At 46.1% G+C, this 26,036-nt stretch overlaps 1 pseudogene; it reads right to left on the reverse strand.

The window, feature by feature from the left end:
* Positions 1–1,621: 1,621 nt before the first annotated feature.
* On the reverse strand, positions 1,622–26,036 carry LOC146184709 (uncharacterized; annotated as a pseudogene).

Raw genomic sequence — 26,036 nt, forward strand, 5'->3', positions numbered from 1 at the left:
CCGGAGATAGTCTGTGCAATGTGCTACAGCAATACGCGCGCCGCAAAGCAGCAAAGATACAAATCAGAGCTCTCTCGTTCTCCCCTTCGGAAAACCAGCTTCTCCGTTCTCTACAAACCGCTAGGCTGTCGTCGGAGGACTGACGACACCCATTGGTCCGTCTCGCTGACTGACAGGTGAAGGAGAGTGAACACGGTTAATTATGCGCGCCGCTCACGGCGCGCTTTTTCCTCGCCACGGCCGGGCTGAATGTAATGAATGCAGCGACGCGTTCTCCCTCACCTATGAAAAGTGAAAGCTTTGTGCGGGAACGGGAGGAGAGAAACACGACAGAATCGAGTGATTTCGGTGGCTCTAATTGCGTTATTAGTTGCTCTTTTCAAAAACATTTTTTCGGCCTTGTGTACTGGAGGCGAAGCCTCACAGTCACAGGGGAAGAAAATATTTTCTATCGGAGGGTGGACAGTAGCCCTTTAAGAGCAACAATCATTCCTTCAGCTGTTCCCAATTTATTATTTATTTTGGTGAGCATAGCCTCATGTTTAACAAATGGTGCTTCAATGTCATTTAGCTTATTCATGATGGTGTTCTCAGACTCACTGAGGGGGTCAGGGTGAGCTCAACATCACCGGAAAGTAACAATCGCAAGATCAGAAACAATCAGTTCAGTTGTTCAGTCGTATCCGACTCTTCGTGACCCTATGGACCATATCACGCCACGCTTTCCGGTCTCTCACTATCTTCCTAACATCACATAACTACATCTGCAGCGCCTCGAGGATGCCATCTAACCATCGCGTTCGCTGCCTACCCCTTCTCCGGTGACCCTCAACCTTTCCCGACATCAAATCTTCCTCCAGCGACTCCTCTCTTCTCTCAGAAACAATACACGGTTAGCAAAGAAACGTACCCCTATGGGGTGACCGTCGTCCCAGTCGTTTACAATCAGAGCGTACACATGCCGTTGTGGGAAGAGCCTTCAACGCACACAGTAGTATGAGCGCTTGAAAAGAATAATATTTATTAACCTGAAGAATCAACAGAAGTGTGAGCATCATGTCGGCCAGCTTGCCGGCTACTAATTCCACGAATCCATGCAGATACTTGCTTAAGTAGGGTAGTTGGTGGTCATGTGGTGTCTCGTGCTTGGTGATATCCGGCATATCACCCGCGATACGACTCACTGAGGCGCTTGTAGATGATGGCAGCTAGCTCATCCAGGCAGTTTCTCTCACGCACATGACATGTTGATGCTGCTGAAAGCAGCTTTGGAAGAAACGGTGCCACCCCTTGGCCGATCGTGACGATATCCAGCGCGGTTCCAAATAGGGCAGAAACCTGCAGAACCAACAGATGCATGTGCTTCATGCCGGCCACGTGCCGGCTCCAAATCCCCATTTCCCCCCAAGAAGAGCCGAACACCAGGCCGGGAAACCCTTGTACCCATTTAAACACCGGTCGGCACCCGGCGGCGCCAGGGAGTTATCCCGGTACCTTCCGAATGCACGACGGATGCTCTAACAGGAGGCCGCCGCTAAGACAAAGTGCAAAGGACGCATGGTTTGGTTCGGCTAATATGTTTATTGTTCGGCCATTTACGTCATCTAGTCCGCCTTTCTGGCTAGCGATAGGCTCGCGCGGTTGACGACAAAACATTGGGAACCCGCCTCGGCCCCTCGCTGAACACCCATTCGAGGACGCTGGGCTGGGGCGGGAACCGTCGCCGCCGGCTCGAGGAGCCATGTCTCTTCGTGAGAATTGACGTGGGATCGAAGTCGATGACGCCGAGAGAGCTGTTCGTCGATTTCGCATTGCACTCGTCGGGCATGTTCATGAGGCCGAGATCCTCGAAGGAGCTCTCAGAAGATTTCTCTTTGCCTCCATCGGAGATCGGGATCTTTAAAGACTGCTTGGTTTCATTGATGTCTTCTGTATGGCATGGAGGTTCCTGGCTTCTGAAGAGCTGTTGGTTTTGCAGCTCCAGCTGCTGCGCGTCATCCTTAGGCGGCCGCATCTCTTCCTGGGCGTGTGAGGCGAGTGACAACACGGCCTCTGTCATGCTATTCGTGGCATCAAACACGATGAGCGCACGCACCTAGGCACCCAAAAGGTAACGAAGAGCAGGGCGGAAGAGGTAGTTCGCACTTGTCACCAGTCACCCGACTCGACCGTTGGAAGAGCCAGGCGCACTCAACCAAACTGCACCAGGACCCCTTCGGTGGTCCAGCTGGTGTTTGCGTCTCGTGCCGGCGCACTGGCGCCAGGTCATCTTCTTCTTTACAAATAAATTAAAAACACTCGCGGCGGGAGCGATAACAAAGACATAATGATGATGTTGACGACCTCAGTAAAAATGGCACATACCCACGGGGGGAAGGGGGGATTGGCCAGGGTACATTGTAGATTATAAATATATATGATCAAGGCCTGGTGTATTCAGATAAATATGGATGTTTAACTAGAATTTAGAAAAAATAAGAAGAAGAAAAAGCAAGGAAGTTTCACCTATCAGAAGAATCTGCCTGATGAAATTATCTAATTAAGAATTGAATCTCACACTGGAACAACCAAGGCAGTCTTTGTCTACCTTCAATGCTCCAGTCTTATAAATTGATTATGCAACCCCAATTAGGCCAGCTTTCTGCCTCATGTGGAATACCCTGGGGACAGGTATCTAAACCAATTATCATCTGTTTTCTTTCATATGGGTGCAGCGCTCATGAAACCAGTGGATGGCAGCTCGAAAACAAGCCGGCGGAAAACGAGCAGAGAGGTGGTCGTGTCCCTACCTGCGACGAGGGGCATAACCCGAAATAAATAGCCGGCATTGCTTCCGCGGCGATTGAGAAGGCCGTAGGAAAGAGCGCGCTCCCTCCTCGAGTCAGGCTGCGCATTGTCAGACGCGATGTAGTTCCGTCCGTTGTCACACAAGTTGCGGTGGCGCGCCGCTTCCCGTGGCATCAACGGAATCAATTTGAGCCAGGCCGAGAAAATGCTATGAGCTGGTCAACGCAGGACAAAGCAACAAGAAAACACTTAATTGATTCATCATAATCGAGGATCTGGCATGAATTAAATAAAACAGTTGTTAAGTATACACAGTGCTACCCCTCCCCTGAGAGCACTTCATTGCGTCCTTACTTTGCTGCGCAGGCGCTTGTTTTTGTAGGACGCACGCTGCTCTGTCCATCTGTTCTATTCTAGGTTGACGTCAAGTACGGTGCCCAATGCACATTTGTCGAGCTGTTGAACGCCCGCAGCCAAGTTGCCGCTCGGCTGCTAAGGCTCGGGCTCTACGCTATTGTGGTGGTGGTCCACTGCGCCAACAGATCCGAGCTTGTGGTCGCCATATGTTCGACGTTCTTCGCAGGAGGTGCTGCCGTCTTTGTCAAGTCTAGCACCACTGAAGGTTAGCGGAGCGCTTTGTGACATTACGCCGGAGAGGCCATTAATATGTTGATTCCATTGAGCTATAGACAGTACATTACAGCGTGCACATGTAATCACGTTTATTTTATTGAAAGGTTTGTTTTAGCAACAATAGATGGCACATGACGCCACTGCATTCAAAATAACAAATTTATTCTGATTCCAAGTAGACAGGTTTCCGTTATTACCGTATTACTTACGCACCTTACCGTAACCGCATTAAAATATAGGAAAAGTGCCTTTTACGTATTATCTGCATTTGTTTAGCATTGCAGAAGCTGATCGCGAAGCTTAGCCAGTGTTCTTTCTGTACAGGGCGGCTGTAGCGCGCAATACAGTACGAAGCATCCAGCGCCGTTCGCTTAAATCATAGTTGCTCCGTAGTTCTGTTCACGTATAGCTGACGGAAGCAAACGCCCAGCTGGCATTAAACATGCAATGAATAACAAAGCATATCCGTGCTAAACCTAAAATAATAGCAATATTTATGGTTTGTATGACCGAACACCATTTTATTGGATCTGCAAATGAATGTCGTTTTATCAATTGCTTTCAAGTAGATAAATAGAAGACGGATTACGCTTATTTTTTGCTACTAGCTTCTGATTGAAACCATCTTTCAGACACAATTCGCTCTGTCCCCACATAGAACGGAATAATTTATTCTCAAGCCAAGCATGAAAATGGCACCTGGCAGGTTATACGCCTGGCCATTTCGGAAGCGCAGACGCGATTTTGTTACGACGTGCCTCCTCGAAGTGCCTGTGAGTTTTTGCTCAAGGGAAAAATTCACAGAACTTCACAAAATTCACAGAACAGGCAGGTGTTGAATGAAGATATGCGAAAGGAAACCTTGTGTTGCATTTCTCAACCTACCAATAGATGTTGATAGTGAAGACAATTTGTGCAAAGCGAAGGTAGTCAGGTAGAGAAGGCCAGGGGAGAAACTTTTTTCTTCCGTTTCATGTATATGCTTCTAAATAGCGATGTCCCTAATTTAAATAGTGATAGGAGCAAATTATTGCAGCCCGGCCATTGCAATGTTTTTACTTTATTTTTGCTTTCCAGACAGAATCTCGTTATGAGCTGGCTTATTCAGAGGCGAAGTTTGTGTTCTGCGACATAGACCTTAAAGAAAAAGCTGAGAATGCCTGCGACACCCTTGCGTTAGTAAAGGTAAGTTGCTCTGCTAGCCGGTATGCGCGTGTATAGTGTACTAAGAAGGTCGCTGTGTCAGCCGGCTGAAAGTGTACATGCGTCACACTGCTCAGGGCTGCAGCTTGGCGATGGGTTCGCGAAAATAGAAGGAACATGCTACATTGACCGGTGGCCCTTCGCTCTACCTACAGAAAACTTAAAGGCGTAGAATAATTTTTCGAAATGCAAGAAAGACAGTGCCATCTTGGAAAATTTATCATATATCAGAGGGAGAGGTTTATTTATGAAAAAAGCGTAATGCCAACCAATGTTATCATTTACTGTCCTACAGCACTGTTCTGCGCAAGGTACAGGGGAAGAAAGTAAGGAATGATTTTTCAATGTGAGTAGAAAATATGAGCGAGGGAACGAAAATTGGTTATCTATGAGCTCTATTGCAGCTGCCAATTGTAGTTAACAGTAGTAGAATTTTAACTTGATCGCATATTACCGCGTGTTGGTGAAGATTATATTCACTGGAATATAGTGAAATGAAAAAGCGGTGTCGCCGACAGTGGTCGTATTTCGCAAGCAAGCAGCAGTGCTTGAAGACTTCTTTCACCCTACCCTACACCGCTATTCACGTAAAAATGGTTGTCCTCTTTTGGTCTTCACGTCACGATTATGAAGTTAGTGGCATGAAAATGTTTAAATTCAATCTTCTCACTAATAATGTTCAGTCGCCATTTCTCTTCGTGGTGGAAATGATTCATATGAGTATCTCTTCACCAAATCTTATGTGGCACGTAAGCCGGTGCCTATGACTGAGTTCATATGGCTTGTATTTTGAGTTCATTACAGGCGAGTTGGTTGGAGCAGTTGGTCTGTTTTTTTTCTCTGAATGCTTAAAATCTAAATAAACTGTTAGTTTCCAAAATCTCTCATTGCAGCTTAATGTCCTGTTTTCAGAATATTTGCAATATATATATATATATATATATATATATATATATATATATATATATATATATATATATATATTATTCGAAAAATGCCCACGTCATTTTTGTTTCTTTGGTTGAACACTTTTGATTTTTTAATTTATTTTAATTGAGAGCCACCTACTATTTTAGCAGTGTTTGCGTCTGTGCTTCAACATTCATTGTGCCCTTTTGTGTGGTTTTAAAGCTAGCTGACATAAAAAGCCATCCCTTAATTTCACTTTTTTTTCGTGATGTTGATTTCTTTTCGCCGGAAAGCTTCTCGCAAGGTCTCGATTTTGCAAACACAGTGTCGGGTAGCTGTTCTTGTATGTGTCACCACCGAGACCAGCTGTCACTGAAGCTTTGAATGGCTGGTTCTTGTTTAGAACTGCGCTCATTCCTGATACGCCATGCTTGTAGTTGCAAGTTTACTACAGTATTGGCAAAATAATGATTCTTGCGAATTTCAGGTGAGATACACAGCCTACCTCAGTGAATCGCTTTGATATGTCCCACAAAAACTTCTCTCTATTTCTTTTCTCACTTTTCAGAACTGTGCATCAACGTACGTATGATTTGTTTCAAACTATTCTATACCGATCTCCTTTAAAAAGCTCCTGTAAGATACATCGGCATGGTCAATTCGGGTGGATTGTGCAGCCGGACATATTCTCCTGATGGACTACCATAAAACATGGGTCAGCAAAATTACCTAATCAAAACTGCAATGTTTCAATGAGGGGCAGAAGTTTACGTTTTGAATTTGGAAACCTTTAATTACAAGTGCCAGATAACTTTACACATTTGTTCATTCGGCATCATGGTTACAAATACGAAATATCTCCTATGGCAGCTGTCTAAGTTGGTTTTCCCGCGTTTCTATTCGAATTTGCATATACGTCGCAAAACATATCAACTGTGCAGCTTCAAAAAACTAACTTAGAAATATTGAAACAGCATTTGTATTTTTCATTCGGCACCACAAACCAGAGTGCATGTTCTGAAACCTAAAAACAGAGCAGATTTTGCAATTAGAGAGCGTTAAACTTCGCAATGTAATCAATTACCCCAACTACAAGCAGTATTTTCGACAATAGCCTTCATTTATTGCGCTCTATGGCGTAAAACAGTGTCGTCCCTATTTCACGATCCACCTTCAGAGATTGTATTCATGTACTTAGGTGTCTTTTATGATATAAAAAAAGTGTAAAAGAAGTCCCATGCATTAGTGAAGAAACTGGCGCGACATGGCCACAGCCGCTTCTGTGCTATAAAACACTACGTAAGTGAGGAAACTGCGCCTAAAATTTCAGTAAGTCCCCTGTTTAATGCTTTCCGTACCGCTGTCAAACGAGTGTACTCTTTTATACAATTTTAATGGTTGGTGTTGAACTGATAAACGGGTTAAATCTTGTACACACTAAATCCGGAGAGCCAAGTACATACAAAGCGAACATACGGTGGCACTATATGCTGCAGCACTACAGGCCTGCGGCAGCAAGGCCCTTTTAGAATTAGGCGCATGTAAACTCCATCACACAAGTATTGGATGAGAAATCAGGTTTATAACGCTCGCAAATATTCGCCTAGATAAGGGCAGCCATTCTAATATTTTGTGGATCTCCTCTGTCTATGTCTTCATCTCATCGCTTGAAAAGGAATAACAGACGTTACCCATGCAGCAGAGGTGGCATGCTGGATGCTTCAAACGCGTATATAAGAGTTTCAGTGTAGAACGAGGTGTAGACAATGGGTACACAAAGCCAAAAGAAAGCTAACAAAAATTGAGGCAGGGGGAGGGGGGGGGGGGTCAATCCTCTAGCAAATATCTTCTAAAGAGGCACTTGCCTTTGGTTCATTATAGCGCACTCTTCTACCCCCGGGGATGCAACTTTGGCTAGAGTACTGGCTGCTTGCAGTGAAGCAAATAAGCCACACTTACAGATCGTCATTGAGGATACGAGGTGACAGTGTTGATGGCCTCTGTTTTCGTATCTCCTTGCGGATCCTTGTTCGCGTACATTCACTTTTCCGTCCGCTGAATAATTAATTAGCCTCTCCTATCACACACGCACTCTCATCGCCTTGCAGGCGTCAACTAGCACATTATGTGATGTAGCACCCGAGATAGATACAAAGCCCCGCATCAACCAGGTTGTACGCACTTGCCAGCGTGGCCTAAGTATAGTGTGTCTTACTCTGGATCCAAAGGCCCCAAGTTCGATTTCTTTCTCAAACGACAATCTCTGTGGTCCGCTTTCTAAGCAAACTTCACGGGCATGCCTCTGGTAGGTGGTAGTCGGAAGGTGACCTGGACAGGAATTGTTTTGTCGCCGGTTGGCGCGAAAGCATGAGACTACATGACATAACCGAGTTGGCGGGATATGCCAACTCGGGTAACTCCTGTGAGATAGAAAGGCGAGATGAGAATCGGACCTCCTGAAACCACTGGATCACAAATCAGACGCATTCCTGCTAAGCCAAACAAGCACTAAGGTGCGGCGTGGTTAAGAGAGGGAGAGAGAGTTAACTTTATCGTCGGAAATAGAGCTACTGGGTCCTTCAGTAAAGAGCCAAGTGGCCTTCATTTGATGGCTGGCAGCGTTTTTTTTTTTTTCAGCGCGGTTTCGGTGCCCAATTTTACATCGACGTTCGCGTTGCACAGCACTTTCTCTCAGGATTTAACTGCGTAAGCTTCTATGAGAGCCTCGAAAGGAAGGTACTCTGAGAAATCCCATAGTATGTTTGTCAAGGTCGGCTATTTCCCCACATCAGCGCGGATAAGCTTATGCTGTCCGTAAATGTTTGTGCGTAAGCCTCAAAGATGGCAAAGGAGTTGGTCTGCAATTTTCTTTCCAGAGGATTTCTTGTCGTCTTGCCATTGATTTGTGTGGTGGTGGGTATACTCTCCTAATGTCGCTGTATGGGATCAATCCCTCCATTTCGAATCACTCGGCATTATGTCCGCACCGCTCGGCCACAAAAGCTCGAGCGTGTTTATGACCAGCCTGTAGGTTCCCCGAGCGGGCGAGTGTCCATACGAGGTCTATATATCTGTCCAGTCTGATATCCCCGATGACGTTTCTGGCGGTAGTTTGTATTCTGCCAGGCGAGAAGTTACCTCTGGCAGTTATTGAATCGCTGACAATAGTGACCGTATCTGTTGTAAGCGCTTTGTAATCATGTCGGATGATCATTCACATAACGTGGTAGCTGAGTTCTAATGTGTAGGTGTGAGATAGCAGAGGAAACAAATTAAAGACAAGTGATTAAGCTAGTAGCAAAGCGCATGTACGCAAAGGAGGATCCGTAAGCAGAGCTGCAGATGGCACACGTTAAAGCTGCCACAGCCTGCTGTATTGGCTCAGTGGTTAGGGCACTCGACTGAGCACTGAGCAGGACGCGGGCACAGTCCCGCCGCGGCGACTACTTTTCAGTGCAAGTGATAAGTAAGGAGCCCGTGCACTGTGCAATGCCAGTGCACGAATAGCAAACTCAAATGTCGGAGGCTCTATCAAAGATTCGAAACCCTTAAAGGGGTAGGGGCATCAAACTATTGTGTTGTATATTTGTATTGTCGTAGAATCGAATAGTACGTAGCGATTCCGTAAGCACAGAACGTGGTGTTAGAAGCACGAAACCTCATCATAGAATTTATTATCGCGTTACTAGCACGCAGCAGTTTCAGTTTTGGTTCGTAGTTGCCAGGTTTTTGCTTGACGTAAGAACACAGAAGACGTAACATGAAAAAGTCACGTGGACCAAAAACCCGTGACGTCAGCGAGTAGGCACGTCGTCTGCTTGACGCGCACGTGGTAACACGCACTACACACGGAATTAGGGAAAATGTCTAGCTCGGAGTCTGATGTTGACAAGACAGAATTTTATTTTGGCGAGGACACCGACTACGGTGACATCGACAGCGAGAGTGACAGCAGCGCTGGTGACAGTGAAAACGATGATCGCGCTGTTTCAAACTCGGACAATCATTTTATTAGTAAGGTTGAAAGTTGGGCGAGTTGAATCTGGTTCATTTTGAAGGTAGCGCGAAAAACGAGGACCAAGAGTAGAAGGACACAACACGTTGTGTCCTTCTACTCTTGGTCCTCGTTTTTCGCGCTACCTTCAAAATGAATCATTTTATATTCGATCGGCTGGCCAGCGATACGAAAGTGGAGGCAAGCAGCGACCAGCCCGACGCAGCTCACCTCGAGCCGATCGCCGCTGAACGTATAAGGAACGTCAACTGGTAAGCAATTTACTTGACGCGTTACTTTGCTGCGCTTGGCTAGGATATTTTCGTTCGTTTTTGTCAGATCTCTGTCACACCAATCGAATTGTCATCGCAAATCACAAAAGCTATCGCTAGTACGTGTGAGGTATACCTAGCATGTTGTACTCGGGTTTTTGCGCTTGTTCATGTAAACAATGCGTATATTTTGTCGCGAGCAGGTATTACGCTGTTTGGATGCCGTTTCTCCTTCACTGTTAATTGGAAAACTGCCTATTATGGCTCGCAGTAGTGCCGTGGAGTCTGTTGTTCGCTACGTCGTTTAATTGAATGCCGTTTATTCCTCACATAGAGTCATGAGCAAAGGTGGAGAGACGACGTACGCGGAGCATTGCGGTTATGATTTCGAGTACAGAAAAGCGCGCCAGACGAAGTTAGCAGGTAAAGATTTCAGCTTGGGGGAAAAAAAAAAAAACAGTGCACTCTTGGGACACGGACAAAGAAAGAAACGACAACACTCCATGTCTCGAGTGTACACTGTTTATTTTTTTTTTTCCTAAGATGAAAAAGCATTTTAGGTAGAGCCTGCAGCCAATGCTTATATTTCGATGTCAACCCTTTTCTGTATTTAAGAAAGATTGTTAAGAGAGCTCTTTTATGTAGTGAAATTGATACTCTCAGTAATATTACTCCGCGCGCATGCTTTTGATGATATGTTGGTGAGTGTTTCTTTGCTTCTTCGTTTGCTTACCAGTGCGTTATTGCAATTAAATCGTTTGTCCGATGTAATCTGTAATTGATTGTGTATTTGTTTACAAGACCTATTGTTTAAAATGCAGAAAAAAATAATCTCTCTGATATAGACCTCCTTCCCTCCGGCTACGTCACGAAAATGCGGTGGCGCTGTTGTCGTTCGTGACTTTCGCGTGGTAGGCAAAACAATGCTTCAGTCACTTTGTCTACCTGAATGTGCGACGGCTTGCTGCTGCCGGCAAAGGCAGAGCACCATGCCGACAAATCGCGTCGCTATGACATGTACTGAAAGGCACACAAGAGGAAGTTTAGTAAGTTTGCACCGGTTTCTTGCTGACAGTGGTCGCCGGTAACAGTGGTGGGCCGCCGCGGTGAAGCGTCAAGGCTAGATACCAATGCCTGCTCATCGAATATGCGGCAAACACTTCATCACGACTAAGCTGGAACTTATTCACCTTTACGCCAGAGCGGTCTACCGTATCAAAGGTCGCGAATAACTCGAGTTTGGCCTTTTTTACGACACGTGATGGGATCTTGGTAGTTTTAGTGCCGGTGCGGGGGCGGGTGCGCAGGTAACATATGTAGACGAGGCAGTCATATATATGTTGTAATGCGTAGGTCAGTTTCTTTGTTGGAGCATGCATAGATGTTTTACCTATGTAAACTGTTCCTCAAGGCAGTTGTTTCTCTTTGGTAATTGTATGTATGCGCAGTGAGCTGCTACGCAAGAGATCTGTGTTGCACTCCTCAATCCGTGATGTATATGTTGCATGGTTGAACTTCGTCGCGTTCACGTCAAATTATTTTAATCTACTTCCGGATGAAGATTCCCACTTCACGTTGACAGCTACTGATTTGGATTGAAGCTGCATTTTTTTTATTTGTGCCGAGCGCTTTTATTTATATTCACAGCGGCTGATTGTGAATGCAAGTTGTGCGGTATATCCTACATTAACGCGGCCAGAGGGGCCGAGACCGACCTGGGCCACCCTAACTACGGAACCACGGGTGAAGGTAAAAACGGCCCCAAAGAAGAGGTCTCCAGAAGATACAGCCCCGAAAAAAAGGTCCCTGGAATATACGGCCCCGGAAAAACGCCCAGAAAGGTCCCTTTCAGAAGCTGCCACTGGAAAAAAATGTCGCCGAAGACATTGACTGAAAATCTGCCCGGAACTCACTTCGTGAAAACGTGAACGTCATATTGGATGCCTTTTTTTTTTTTTTTTGAATAGATGTAACCATTGTTTACGACACGTGGTTGTTTGGGCACTGGGTCCTCTGGGTGTTTTACAGGTTTACAGGAACTGGAGAAGGCTTGGCGAGAAAGCATTGCGAACAAAAAGAACCCCACCACTATATAACATCTTGCGAGTATTATACAATACATAGTTCCCAATTTCCAAGCTGGGGAATATCGCTCTTGAATATAGGTCTAATCACCCGGCTAATATTACACATTCGAGAGTTGTGCTTGTCCTCGACAGCAGAAATTTCGGCGCCACAATGGTTCTTTTTTATTTTTGCGAACGCACGGCATCAGTACCATGTTTTGCAAATTTCAAGCCGACTGGTAGAAAGAAGCACTGTAACATACATTACGACGGCTAGATACGAGGAAACTGAGTCTACGCCTTTAGTAAACAGAACTACAGAACGTGAAGAAAAAATATAATGGCGGGGTTCAAAATATAAATAATGTTCAAGCTAAAACCATAAACACAGATGTAAGATAAAAACAGTAAAAAATGATTTCAATCAGCGCAATTCATCGCTGATAAGCCAAGCACCAGGCAAAGTGAAAGCTAGACTTTGCAGTAGGTTTGATTGCATCTGTTTGGGTACGTTTTATCCGGGGCCATTTTTCCCGGGCCCATTTTTTTCCTGGCCGTTTTTACCGGAACCCACGGAACCACAGTGGTCGTTGCTGCTCGTAATTGTAATGCAAGCTATAAGCGTGACTACCCATGATAAAATTGCTATCACTAACTACGACAACCACCCACGAACAGAACAGATATAACAGATGTGCAACGTTGTGATTTCAACGAAATGATACGCAAATCCGTGCGGTGTAAAGGCTACTGTTCACACGCTGACCTAAATCATCTTAACCATACAGCCGCTCGACACTAGCGAGGTGCTTCGGGCTTACCAAGAACGCTCATTTGCCGCTCGGTGTGAAGAATCATGCGATACCGCAATGATGCTTCGAGCGGGTATACTTAGTACGCTGTTTGCGCGCGCTATTTATGAACGATAAAAATCGCCGTCAGCTTTCTCGACTCAAAGTAGTTGTAAGCATCCGAAGCTTTGTAATTCTCGATGCGTTCCGGGCTTAATTATCTGGGAGAAAACAACAAATAGATGTCAACGCCGCTCATTTTCTCTGGCTGGCAGCAACGTTTCTCTTGTGCGCCTGGAACCAAATCTCCATCGGTACGGCGTGCGGGTCCGTACGCTGCACTCCGTGGACGTAGGTTTTCGATGTATCGCTTCAGTCCTCAACGCTGAGCCTCACTAAACATTAGCACATAGTCATTTCGTCTGCCAAGAAGGCGCCTACAAATCACAATATTACGGCTTTGACAAGCTTGGCCACTGTGCCGCGGCCGCGGTCGTGCTTTTTGCCTATCGTGGGATCGCTGACGAGAGCAGCGCCACCTCGATTGTCTTCTTTGTTCGCAAATATGAAGGAGGTCTATAGGGTTTTCTACTGTGTATGTTTCTTTTACTTTTATTATTTTTGGATGTCTCTGATACTCACCATAAAATTGTACCTATTAAATGTCTTAATTTTATTCACACGGTACCTACATATATTTCTTGCACACACTGCGCACAAATGTCACTGTTGTTTTGTTTCCTTGCTTTTGTTATCTGCTATCCTGCAGTAATATTTTAATTTCGATGCTTATTGATCATGCAGCAGGATGCTGAGGCCATGTCAGGCGATCGAGCCTTTAGCCTCAGGCTCCTTTTAGGCAAATGTCTAACAAACAAAAAAAACGAAAAAAAGACACAGTTGCTGCATTGTCAGAAAGCGCTGACATGCAGTGCTTCCAATTCTGGTATCACCACGTCCGTGCACGACGGTACATATGATCTCACGTAGCTCTAGATTTTGCTGCTCTAGCATGTCATTCGCACACTTGGCTGATTGTTACTTTCATCGTGCTTCCTCCGTTAAACAATGTAGCGTTTTTTGCGAGCGCGCGGATCAGCTTCCGAAAATGCACCCTCTGCATGCCCAAAGCAGTTTTCCAGAAGTTGCCTTCGGCTACGGGAGAGCAGTTCGGCTACAGGAGGGCAGCGCAAGGTTTATGACGATTGCAGGTTTGCGTGTCGCTGTATCAATAATAAGAATACATTTATCGTAGGTGTCACTGTGGCCGCTGCCGCACCATGGACACCCAGTTCGAGTCCATGTGCTACTGGGAGGTACTACAAGTAGCTGAAAAAATACCCGAAAGTGCAAAATGCATCACAATCAGTCCGATGTTTGTTCAGGGCTGCCTGAACATATACGCACTTCAACTGGCATATTTCGGCCTTTTCGAAGACCGGCCTGCTCTTGTTGATGCACCAGAGATCCACAGGTAATTGGATGTTGCATTCTAGCTCTGTCATATGCTGTGCATATTAACTCCTGGGGCCCGCAAGATACTGCTATGCTCCACTTCTGGCACCAACCTCAGCATCTGTTTCCCTTGCATTAAACTGTGAAGTTTGTATTAGAGCTTAGCAGACAATTAACTGGCACCTATAATAGTTTGAATGCAGCCTGCATCGTATGAAACATGTTTTCAAGTTCAGCCAGGTTTCTGAAATTTTAGCCCTCCTATCAGCAAAGTTTACCGCAGTGGAAGAAAACTTCCAAAAAAGCTGGCATGTACTGATCATATTGTGCAACTACTGTAAAATGCGATTCTTTGTTGTGTGACAACGTTGTGTATTTTGGGCATCTCCACCTTAACGCAGCAAATATATATATATATATATATATATATATATATATATATATATATATATATATATATATATATATATATATGTATTGCAGTCGTTATAGGTACCCTGCGTACCGGCAGTTTGTGCGCTGGATCTGGAGTCGCCTGGGCAGGAGGATCGCCGGGTCCTGCCAAGCTGTGTGGTGGGGGAAATTCAAAACGCTTTCCGCGCCCAGTAGTACTGCAGGTTTCGGTATCCTGAATAAATAAGACTGATGAGACATGTTGACTTATGTGCACCAAACAAGCTGCACAGCAATTTATTTCACATCAAAATACAAAATGAGGAAAAGCAAACAGTATACATACCTCTGAATTATTGCAATGACTGTTTTGGACAAATGTGCACTTTGTAAAGGTGTTTATGTATACGTAGTTTAGGCTGGGTTAGCTCTACATATAACATATGCTTGGAATGTTACTCAGAAAAACCACTGTCAGAGCTCGTTGCTCCACAATCGCGTGCAGCACTTTTACCAACACCAAATGAGGTACCAGAAAAGACGTCTTCATACAGTTGAAATAATTAGGCATAACGGTCGCATCAAATGCTTCAGTCGCGCAGCTAGAACACGAAACCGCAACGCACTGCATATACATCAGAGGCACAATGGTATCATCGCACACACAAAGCCCATCATCACAAACAAAAGGTCCTTCGAAGAATTCAGGCGGAAGGCAGTCGTCACCGCTGATATCGCCCGTGCGACAGTCTACGGTTGCGCCACACGTGCACAGAAACTCAATACCAAGTTTCAATACCAAGAATTACATCATGCGTGGGATGGGGTAGGGCAGCGATTTTCCGCCGAAAACATGGTTCCTCCAAGACACACCATAGCACTACACACTTCAACAGGGTACAGCATATCACCACTAACGCTGTGAAAATTTGTCCCAAGAAAACACGATATGACTTTCGGTCCAAGAAAGTTTTTCCCACACCGATGTCAATGTAGTGCATGACAGCAAGAGCTTGGTTCAAATGTCAGAAAAAGAAGACTCAAAACGTGTACCGAGTTGACTGGTTTGGAGAGGTTAGAAGTCTGAGGCAACCATGGTTGTGACTGAGTCGGTCAGAGGACTGGAAGCATGGTGAGGTTCTGCAGGAACTGGAGTATGGTTAATGCCCCCTGAACCGAAGTGACAGCAACCAATCGATAACAGCATCAACAAACAAATGCTGAAAGGTCACACATGGGGCGAGTAGCTAAAGTTCAGGAATAGTAGAGACACAATGTCCCCCTTAACTTTTGTGACGCTACGGGGCAATGCAGTGTTGCAACTCGTCAGAAGATTGCCAATAGGTGCCACTATGTGGTCGCCACCAGGGAAAAACTGGATGATGCAGGTCAGCAAAAGGTGCGGTTTGTTATCGAAGAGAAACTTGGTGTGTGTGTGTGTGTGTGTGTGTGTGTGTGTGTGTGTGTGTGTGTGTGTGTGTGTGTGTGCGTGTGCGTGTGCGTGTGTGTGTGTGTGTGTGTGTGTGTGTGTGTGCGTGTGTGTGTGTGTGTCTGTGTGTGTGTCTGTGTGTGTGTGTGTGTGTGTGTGTGTGTGTGTGTGTGTGTGTGTGTGTGTGTGTGTGTGTGTGTGTGTGTGTGTGTGTGTGTGTGTGTGTGTGTGTGTGTGTGTGTGTGTGTGTGTGTGTGTGTGTGTGTGTGTGTGTGTGTGTGTGTGTGTGTGTGTGTGTGTGTGTGTGTGTGTGTGTGTGTGTGTGTGTGTGTGTGTGTGTGTGTGTGTGTGTGTGTGTGTGTGTGTGTGTGTGTGTGTGTGTGTGTGTGTGTGTGTGTGTGTGTGTGTGTGTGTGTGTGTGTGTGTGTGTGTGTGTGTGTGTGTGTGTGTGTGTGTGTGTGTGTGTGTGTGTGTGTGTGTGTGTGTGTGTGTGTGTGTGTGTGTGTGTGTGTGTGTGTGTGTGTGTGTGTGTGTGTGTGTGTGTGTGTGTGTGTGTGTGTGTGTGTGTGTGTGTGTGTGTGTGTGTGTGTGTGTGTGTGTGTGTGTGTGTGTGTGTGTGTGTGTGTGTGTGTGTGTGTGTGTGTGTGTGTGTGTGTGTGTGTGTGTGTGTGTGTGTGTGTGTGTGTGTGTGTGTGTGTGTGTGTGTGTGTGTGTGTGTGTGTGTGTGTGTGTGTGTGTGTGTGTGTGTGTGTGTGTGTGTGTGTGTGTGTGTGTGTGTGTGTGTGTGTGTGTGTGAAAAGCTTTATTTTAGGCCGGAAGCTCGAGGTAGCCGGGGCAACCTCTCGCAATCACTAGGTGGGCTCCTCATTACAGGACCACTGCGGCTCGGGCTCGGTGGACAAGAGCCTTCTGGCTTGCCAGGTCGGAGCAGCCGAGCAGGGCTGCCTCCCAGTCTTCCCGGGTGGCGTTGTGTTTGGGGGCGAGGTTCGAGGTTGGATGGCATGCCCACACCATGTGGAAGATGTCCTAAGACGTCTCCGCACAGTGCGGGCATTTTCCTATGCAGGCAGGATCAGCGTCGTTTTGGTGTAAAGGCGGAGCAGTGTGCTTTCCTCCACTTTTTTAAGGCCCTTACAAGGCTTGGGATAAATTGCATGGCTGAATTGAAATAATTCAGTAATTTCTCGTAAAGTGAGAGCCGGATTGTGTTTGGGATCCGTATTAAAACGGTCTGAAGGCGTTGCCCGGAGAGAGAGCGCGCAGGCGGTGGCGTCTGCCGTTTCATTCCCTTCGAGGCCCATGTGAGCTGGAGCCCATACAATCTTTCGGGACGCGGGGGCCCCGAGGAAGTCACTGTTTTGAAGGATGCGGTGCGCAAAGAGAGGAATGCACCCCTGTTTAATATTTCTGCAAGCCCCTCTCGAGTCGGTGATGATGACTCGTGAGTCCTTGTCTGCGGCGGCTAACGCAATGGCAACTTCTTTTTGAGCTTGGAACGTTAGGCCATTCACCGCGATTTTTGATGGACGGCTGCGGCCGTGTACCACCTCCCTTGTTGAGGGCCAGAGGCGTCCACGTAGAAGATTCCGTGTTTGTTCTTATAGTGACGGGCCATTGCTTCCACCCGCGCAAGACGCCTGCCACTGTGGTCGTCACGCGTCATGTTGGCCGGAAGAGGAAGTAAGTGCAGGACGTATCTCCAGATTTCAGGAATGCATACGCGCTCTTCTGTAATTGTTGGGTGGTGGATGTGTAGTCGGGCTAATAGGCGGCATCCGACGTCGTTTTGAAAGCCGTGTGTATTGATTGGTCAAGTGCGCCTCCCGGAGCTCCGCGAATGTATTAACCATCCCCAGGCCCATGAGACGCTGGTTGGATGTGTTGATCGGGAGATCGACGGCACGCTTGTACATCTTTCTGACAATCACTTCGAGGGCGTTCTCATCAAACCTGCGCAGGTGGAGGTAGAAAGTCGAGTAGAGAACTCGACTGGTCACGATTGCATGCGCCAGCCGCGAAGCGTCGGTGCACCGTAACCCCCGGCGTTTGTTGGAAACCCGCGCGGACCATCCGGTCCACCTGGTCTCCCACCTTGCGCAGTTTTGCTAGTGTTGTATCAGCCCGTCGATGTTTGTGGATAAGGAGACCCCGTATTCTAATCTCATCGTGTTCGGGTAACGGGTCGGGCCGCTGGCCAGGGATAGTTTCATTTTGGTGGCGCACTCAGGCGACGGGCGAATGGGCACAAATTCGGATTTGGGCGGTGAGCATTGAAGGCCGCAGCGGCGGGCGTAAGCATCCACGATCTCCGCCGCTTGCAGCAGGTTCGCCTCAATTTCTCCAACCGATCCGTGTTTGGCCCAGATGGTTATGTCGTTGACGCACAGCCCGTGCTGGATGCCTTCGACCTTCGCCAACTGAGCCGGGAGTTTTATTATGGCCAGATTGAAAAGTAATGGCGATAGGACCGCGCCCTGTGGGGTTCCTCTCGTTCCCAGTTTATATGGGCTGTGTTCTTCGTCTTGTATTCGGATGAAAGATTGTCGATCCAAGAGAAATTGTTTGTTATACTGAAATGTATTATGTCAACAGTTCTTCTGGGAGAGATGTTGCAAGATGATTTCGTGTGTGACATCGCGAAAGCCCCCTTCAAGTCAAGGGCGAGTACTGCCTTATCGTTAAAGGGATATTCGACAGGGTTGAGAATTTCTCGGTCGAGTTGAAGCAGAAAATCCTGAGCGAACCGTTACGGGCGAAAACCGAACATGGTGTCTGCGAATGTAGGTTCATTTTCCAGAAACCCAGACAACCTTTCTCGCACCATGGTCTCCATCAGCTTTCTTGCACAAGATGTGAGGGAGATGGAGCGCAGGTTGTCTGTGTTTATGGCTTTGCCGGCTTTTGGAATGAAAGTTACTAGGGCGGTAGAGGTGCCTCCCCAAGCCAGATCGAGATGATGAAAGCGACGAGGGTTTCGTAGGCGGGGTCGGGAAGATTCTCAAACAGTTTCACAGTTATCTTTTCCCGGCCTGGTACCGTTCCTCGTTTCATTTTAGCCAGGCCGCCTTCAGGTCGTGCAACTGGAACGGTTGATCAAGATCCACGTTCTCTGAACCTGCATACCAGTACGCGGGTCCTCCGGGATCCTGCTTAGTGCAAAGGTACTGGTCGCGCAGTTTGCATGCTAATTTTGATGTATTTCCATCGAAGCTATGAATAGCTCGTTGGAGATGCTTTTGTGTCTCGGCGCGGGTTTCAGTCGGGTCAATGAGGGCGCGGAAAAGGCGCCACGTGCTCCGGCTCAACATTTGTCTGGCCGTCGTGTTGCAGCGGTCTACCCAGTTCGAGTCGGCGCGTTGGGCCGCGTACTCTGCCGCCCGCTGAGTGAGCTGGGCGATACGAATTTGGAGCTTTCTGTTAGTGTTTTTGGCGGCGCCATCTGCGGACGAGGCTGTGCCACGCTTCCCACAAGTGCAGAAGGTGGTTGTCCACCTCTGGTGTGGCCTCCGAGAGCTGAATTTGTATTTCCACCGAACGAAGGTGTGTAACCAATCCTTGTGCCCATGCGTGCTATCCTTGTCCGCGGATAGAGGCCGAATTGATGTAGCTTTGCCGGAACTTATTCCAGTCAGGGAGCCAAGCTTGTGCGTGGAGTCTTGCCAATTGTTTAGTCCTTACGATGGTATTGACAAAGCAGTGGTAACTACCGAGGGTTTCCTCGGTGTTGGTCCATTCTGCATGTACAATGTTTTTGGTATAGAGGAGATCCGGTCAATTAATTACCCATCCGCGTTGGATATGCAGGGTCAGTCTGAAGAATCAGGCCAAACGTGGACGCGAGTTCCGCTAGCTTGCGTCCCCGCTTCTCTTCACACACGTATCCCCAGAGTGTACTGTGGGCACTGGAATCACCCACAATCACTAGGGGGTCCCTGCCCGCAGCCTTTAGAGCACGGCTAAACAGTAGTGCGAACGTTACATTTTTGAGCAGATGTTGAGTATGTGGAGTGGTGCATCTTGTTTTTTGAGCGGAAGAAGTGTCACCATCACGTAGGAATATTCAGTGTGAAGTTCCAAGGCAACTAGATTAGCCATATAATTCTTATGCACGCGGACGCAGGGTGAGAGGTCCTGCTGAAGGTGTTGTAATTTGTGAGGGTGACGCCACTCCCTGGCTCCTCGAGGGCAACCACCGCGGGAAGAGAGACGAAAGCTGAAAGGTAAATGCGGAGATCCGCCCTCTTTGCGCGGGAATGGAAGCCCCGACAGTTCCACTGGACAGTTTTCATCTCCCACTCATCAATACTGAACCTTTGCCTTCTTTGCCAGATTTTATTAGCCTGACCAAGTTTCTAAGATCAAGCGCTCCCCGAGAAACTTGGTCAGGCTAATAAAATCTGGCAAAAAAGGCCAGGGTTCAGTATTGATGAGTGGCAAATCAAAATGCGGAACTAGAGAGCAGGCGATAAGAACAGAGTGTTCCGATATAAAATTCACGCAGAGGATGAGGTCGCTGAGTGAATCAGTGGTGCTACATCCTCTCTTTTTATGCGTGATAAACATATATATTGATGAAAAGCACTTGGATAAGTGGTTGTGGCTGTTACATACCGAACAATTATCCCTTGATATGAAAAGATGTAGCTCTTCGGTGCGAACCGGTTGATGATAGAGTGGAATGACTCCAGGCTTGACGTTTGGTAGTTGGGTGAAACCTTCCTCAAGTCATCCAGCAGCCGCTTGTGGTTCAGGATAGTGTACAGCTTGTCATATAAACCAGTTCCTGGTTACAATAAACAATAACAAATAGCAGTATGTAATAATTGCATCACCTTCAGCACCAATTGCACATTACATCCATCTCATCGCTATCATCGTCATGTAAAAATCTAATCCATAGCAAGCTTGAATATGCCCCATCCATCTGGGACTCCAGCACTGACAACTTGATTTATTCCCTCGAGTTAGTTCAAAATAGCTCCATTCGTTTCATTCTTGAAAAGTACAATCACAAGGCTAGCCTAGCTTCTATAAAACATTCATTGCAGCTTTAATCTCTCACCTCCCGTCGCAAATTTGCCTTGTCTGTTCACTTCAAACCAACTTGGTTTTGCACAATGACATTTTCATTCACTCCCTAGTATACCTCTTCCGTGTTGATCATGTACAAAGAGCTGGCGTTGCTTTTTATCACGCAGTTATTCATTCCAAATAGTTAGCCGGATCAATCGCCTTCTCATATTCACCTTGACGTAGAGTTGCACTAACAAGATACTAAAAAGGAGTAGCACAAGACACAAGCTGTTTTCAGCATTCTTTTTAGCTCACCCCTACATCAAGATGAATGAAGACGAATTAGAAGGTTTGCCTCCAATACTGTTCACCTCTATTGCTGACCAATTGTTTTGCCTTAGTGCCTGAGATTTATACTATAACACGGAATGTACCAAGCTTGTAAGCTATCTTTGGCTAACATCTTTGGCTATATAACCAGGAAGCAATCATGCCTGCAAATTCGGATGTTTTTCTACTCTTAGCTCTTTGTAATGCCCTTGGCACTGAGGGTGACCTAAGTAAAAAAACATCAATGTTATGAATAATGTGTACTGATGACTATACTTGAAAACTTGAAATCATACTAATACTGGGCAGAAGGCTAGCACAGAAACCAGAGCAGGTGATGAGCAAGTGTTCACAGCACAGCAAGTGTTCAGGAAAGCTCCAACAGTTGCTTCAGCTTCATGGTCCCTCACTCTATTTTCCATCGTCGTCCTCTTCGGTGGCTTCAGTTCAGTTTAGTAGTTCAGTCGTGTCCGACTCTTCGTGACCCTATGGACCATGTCACGCCACGCTTTCCGGTCTCTCACTATCTTCCTAACATCACATAACTTCATCTGCAGTGCCTCGAGGATGCCATCTAACCAACGCGTTCGCTGCCTACCCCTTCTCCGGCGACCCTCAACCTTTCCCAACATCAAATCTTTCTCCAGCGACTCCTCTCTTCTCATCAGATGACCAAAGTAGCTGAGCTTTAACTTTAAAATTTGACCCTCCAATGAGCAGTCAGGGTTGTGTGGCTTATACGCACCAATACCATAACAATGCTATTATGCAGTTTCCTATGAAAGCAAGTGTTAATCTAGCTATGAAATTTTGTTTTGGTGCAGTGTAAGTACCTGAAGAAATCCACCTCCTCGGCACGAGATCCCCATGCTGCAGACAGCATGCTTTTTGCTTTGGTCACTGTGCTTATCTTGCACATGGTTGAGGAACGACTGACAAATAGCTACAACCAGGCCACGATCATTGCAGCCGACTTTCACAGCAAAGTTACTGTGGTTCACAATTGATGTGACATACAGCTGAATGTCTTCGCAGCCCTATGCTTTGGAGGCTGCAAGCAACCTCTTCAGCAGCTCTGAATATAGGAAATGAGAAAACAAATGTTCGGCTAAGGAAAAACTGTCAGTTACCTGGTTATATATATGATGTATTCATAACAACCTACGGTTATGCAGATTGTTTTCGTGCGAAATCTGCAAAAAAATATTCTGGAGGGGAATTCAGTCTCCTTATGCGCGGCAATGTGAAAGAATTTGTGCCTACATTTGATGGCCTATTGCTGCTTCTTTTGATGTTTATGTTTGTATATGAGGCTTCGCCCCAACTCTGACTCCACTGTATCACGTGTTTTAAGCCACAAACTGTAGTTTTATGACGACTGTGCATTCACTAGACGCCCCTTTACTCAGTTTCAAATGTCGATGCATTATAGCATAGTGGCAGCATCCCCAACTCATCACCGGTGGGCCGAGTTCGATTTCCATATAAAGAACAATTTTCTTACTTTAATTCAATAATCCGTTCAATGCACAATTTCTAACGACAGATCTTGGTCACCCCACTCATGAAGCAAGCAAAGCTTTCGCCTCAAAACTGGTGTAACCAAACTCTATCATCTTCCTTATTTACCTGACCTGGCCCCTTTTGATTACCCTTTTTTTCCTAACTTCAACAACCTCCTGAAAAGCTACAACTTTGACAATGTTGCTGATGTCAAACATGCTACTGAAGACTGTTATAACAACCTCCTATTTTTTTATGAATTAGGAATAATGAACAACTATGTAAAAAGTATGTAAGTCTCATGGGACAGTATGATCCATATCTATTAGTGGGGTTCAACGTCCCGAAGCGACTCAGGCTCTGAGAGATGCAATATGATGACCCCCCCCCCCCCATAGGCATTTTCAAAAATAACCATTTTTTTTATGCCAGGAATGTTTCAGCACCCCTTCTTATAAAGGACTTATAGAACTAAATATAACTCTGTTTCAAAAGTATCATTTGGCTTAAGGGTAGACTGGAACAAATGACCATGCTTGCAACTGGAAAGTGATGGCGTTGCAAAGCTATCAGGGGTTAGTGGCTGCCTAAAAACATATGATGCAACCAATTGGGTTCTAACCTTTTCTAGCATGCCAAGCATCAATGAGGTGTGTGATGTCAGGCCTCTCCTTTCTCATGTGGGCCCGCAGTTGGGGACTTCGGTCAGTCACAAATTCAACGACCTTGACGTTGTTGCCAGAAAGGCTCTGAAGAGCTCTTTTATGGCCCTCAAGCTCCATTGCCTCACTGGAGCTGACTTCATTATACTGTAAAGGAAAGTGAAATGAACGATAATAAAAATTAATGGAAACCAGTGCACTTTGTTACTGAATACAACGTATTGCAAACAAAAACCAGAAGGAAAAATGGACAACTGCTTATTGAGAATTTGCTCTTTTTCAAGGAAACAAACACTATATAGCCTGTCCCGTAGAGCTAGCGCCAAGACATAAACAACCAAAGAGACTTCAAACACAAAATGAATTGGATGCATGTTGTTGGCACTAGCTTGGAGTAACGTCCCTTTTTTATTTCCCCTTAAGTTGATCATACATGAACCAATCTTCTTTAAGAAAATATGACTTCAGTTTCAGGGGAGGTTGTAGTAGAGATTTTTTTTAAGTCGAAATTTCACATATGTGCTACCACTGCCATCCGTCCACCCATACATTCACCCTTTATCAACAAAAGCATGTGTGGCGAGCTGCAATCATGATTATGGGTTTAAATCACATCGTTTGCACCAAAAGGCGCTTGCTGCCATCATATGTTCCAACGATTTTGTGGCAGTAGACAGTACCGGCCCCAAATCCCCACATAATAAACTGAACATAATGAACATCAGGCTTGCCAGACTGGGCCAGCAGCAGCTCAGCCAATGTGCCAAGCACGTCTCTGCCAGCACTCAGGTCAAAGAAGCAAAGGAAGCAGCATCTTGGCAATCTGCTAACTTCGCACTGTAAGTCACCCCACCCCCCCCCCCCCTCCTGCAGGAGCAGGAGAACATACTAACCTAGCCGTGAGGTTACAATTGCACTGACTTGGCGCACTACCAAGGAATTCAAAGTGGACAGCAACCCCGTCACAACACTGAGTGCTGCAATTTGACTATGAGAAGCAGGAAAAGCTGCATTACCTGACTTGGCGCACTACCAAGGAATTCAAAGTGGACAGCAACCCCGTCACAACACTGAGTGCTGCAATTTGACTATGAGAAGCAGGAAAAGCTGCATTACCCGGACAAGCTGAACATCGATCACCCAGTTGACGGACGTTTCCAGCAGGGAATAGGTCCCATATTTGGCACTATAGCCAGGAGAGTCGGCTCGGCTGTCCCCAGCCAGCTTTGCTCCGGTTGTTCTCAAGGGGCTCAGTGATTCAGATTTTTTCTGTTCCCAAAGCTAGAAAGAAACGTACACAGGAACATAAACAACCAAAGAGACTTCAAACACAAAATGAATTGGATGCATGTTGTTGGCACTAGCTTGGAGTAACGTCCCTTTTTTATTTCCCCTTAAGTTGATCATACATGAACCAATCTTCTTTAAGAAAATATGACTTCAGTTTCAGGGGAGGTTGTAGTAGAGATTTTTTTTAAGTCGAAATTTCACATATGTGCTACCACTGCCATCCGTCCACCCATACATTCACCCTTTATCAACAAAAGCATGTGTGGCGAGCTGCAATCATGATTATGGGTTTAAATCACATCGTTTGCACCAAAGGGCGCTTGCTGCCATCATATGTTCCAACGATTTTGTGGCAGTAGACAGTACCGGCCTGCACTGACTTGGCGCACTACCAAGGAATTCAAAGTGGACAGCAACCCCGTCACAACACTGAGTGCTGCAATTTGACTATGAGAAGCAGGAAAAGCTGCATTACCCGGACAAGCTGAACATCGATCACCCAGTTGACGGACGTTTCCAGCAGGGAATAGGTCCCATATTTGGCACTATAGCCAGGAGAGTCGGCTCGGCTGTCCCCAGCCAGCTTTGCTCCGGTTGTTCTCAAGGGGCTCAGTGATTCCGATTTTTTCTGTTCCCAAAGCTAGAAAGAAACGTACACAGGAACATGCACACATGCACTCTTATATGTGCAGTTGTAGCTACAATATAGAGAGAGGCACACTTGAACCTGCAACTTTTTACACAACTCGCTGCAACAAGATACAAAAATTGATGATAATTTTGACTGCACGTGCAAAAGCTGCTGGTCAACATGTGTATTCGGTACCACACAATTAAAAGTTTCACAAGAAGTCAACCAAGGTACTCTTATGGCCATGACTGCACCTACACACTACCTGCATCACTAACACCAGAACAAAAATAATGGTAATGGTATATAAATAATCCAATTGTAATGCCAAGAAAATTAGCAGCATCCAAAAATGTCACATGTAGATAAGTTCACTTCATGCATAGAGCGCTTGAATATTCATCTGAACAAAAAATACACATTTCCCACAATGAGGATAGCAATGCGAAATAGCCGAAATCCAGTTATCTATGAATAAAACATGCAAACCTTATAGACAGGTGGAAATAACATGTCCTTCTGTATTCGGTCATAAGTTCGCTTGAAGAAGCAGCAGATGCCGGCATTTTCAAGGAGGCGCAAGGACTGAGTTGGGCTTTAACCAGTGAACAAAATGGCAGCAGCCAGAAGCACATTTCCTAGCCAATGCGCCTCTTTGTAGGTTGGCTGTACCAT

This window comes from Amblyomma maculatum, chromosome 7 (genome assembly GCF_055883805.1).
Source record: "Amblyomma maculatum isolate TAMU_Amacu chromosome 7, ASM5588380v1, whole genome shotgun sequence".
Lineage (NCBI taxonomy): Eukaryota > Metazoa > Arthropoda > Arachnida > Ixodida > Ixodidae > Amblyomma > Amblyomma maculatum.